At 48.0% G+C, this 1,558-nt stretch overlaps 1 pseudogene; it reads right to left on the minus strand.

Moving 5' to 3' along the window:
* Nucleotides 1–138: 138 nt before the first annotated feature.
* On the minus strand, nt 139–777 carry LOC123176139 (uncharacterized; annotated as a pseudogene).
* Nucleotides 778–1,558: the final 781 nt, after the last annotated feature.

Here is a 1,558-nt window from a genome sequence, read left to right on the forward strand (position 1 = left end):
GCGTTACGCTAAGACAGGGAGGCAGTGGTGTCACGTGCTCGTCTTGGCGTCCGTCGTCGCTACCGCGACGATGTCCGCCTCGAGTCGCGTTACGCTAAGACAGGGAGGCAGTGGTGTCGAACCAAGCCTCCTCTTCCATTTCCCTCTCAACTTAGCTCATATGAATGACATAACAGATCACAGATGAAGCTTGCAACAGCAGAGTGGTAATACAAAAATAACTCCTATTGTGCCGCTACATTGACTAGAACTCAGTCAAAGCAGCTTTCATCGTACGACCCGGCACAGGTTTGGGCAGACCATCGAGCAACGGACAGGTGAAGGACTCATGGTTGAAGGTCCACTTGGAGCTCCACCACATGAAGATCCCAGCGTTCTCTGAGTCTGTGTCCAAATTCAAACGCATACCGGAAAATAGGCCTCGGCAAAAAACTTTTGATCATCTTAATTGAATCCGGCAGAAAGGGTCATCCCGGGGATCGGCCTCCACTTTCTGCCATGGCGTATGGAACCAATGAACTAATTCTTTGGTCGCCCCGTTGCCTCCGCCAATGCTTTGTGTACTATCAAGGTGGAGAAGAAGAATTTGGGAGTATTTCACTTCCAATACCTTGGGAGCTTCCCTTGCTGTACAAGGACATTAATGTAGTTAAATCCATGTCATCTCCTCTTTGAGAACTCAGGCCATAGTAGCTCTGCAAGCTGCTCATTGCAAACTCGGCCTATTCCCTGTCTAGACTTGTCGCAATCTAGTAAATTCACAATGTCCCTGTTTTTCTGAATGGTCGGAGCTCACGCTCTGAAAAAAAGCAGAGAATAGGTTAGAACAGACTATTATATTTACATACCATGCACAGTTGTACACCAACTTAAATAGTCAAAACATGGGTGAAGCGTCGTGATGCAAAACCAAGGAAGAAAACACTAGACCCTAAACAGCGACAATATTATGAACTGCTAAAAATGAGTTGTCTTTATCTGACAAATAGTTTGATCTTTGAAAATCAGCGTGAACAAGAAAACAGGTTGCAGTTAAATATGTAACTGCCCAAAAATGAACAACAATGAAACTTATGGACTCTGTGCTACAGCATGGAAGAGAAAAAACCAATGGTGAAATGAGTTGTCTTTATCTGACAAATAGTTTGGTCTTTGAAAATCAGCGTGAACAAGAAAACAGGTTGCACTTAAATATGTAACTGCCCAAAAATCAACAACAATGAAACTTATGGACTCTGTGCTACAGCATGGAAGAGAAAAAACCAATGGTGTCTCGTGCTCGTCTCGGCGTCCGTCGTCGCTACCGCGACGACGTCCGCCTCGACTCGCGTTACGCTAAGACAGGGTGGCAGTGGTGTCACGTGCTCGTCTCGGCGTCCATCGTCGCTACCGCGACGACGTCCGCCTCGACTCGCGTTACGCTAAGACAGGGAGGCAGTGGTGTCACGTGCTCGTCTCGGCGTCCGTCGTCGCTCCCGCGACGATGTCCGCCTCGAATCGCGTTACCCTAAGACAGGGTGGCAGTGGTGTCACGTGCTCGTCTCGGCGTCCATCGTCG

This window comes from Triticum aestivum, unplaced genomic scaffold (assembly GCF_018294505.1).
Source record: "Triticum aestivum cultivar Chinese Spring unplaced genomic scaffold, IWGSC CS RefSeq v2.1 scaffold7276, whole genome shotgun sequence".
Classification (NCBI taxonomy): Eukaryota; Viridiplantae; Streptophyta; class Magnoliopsida; order Poales; family Poaceae; genus Triticum; species Triticum aestivum.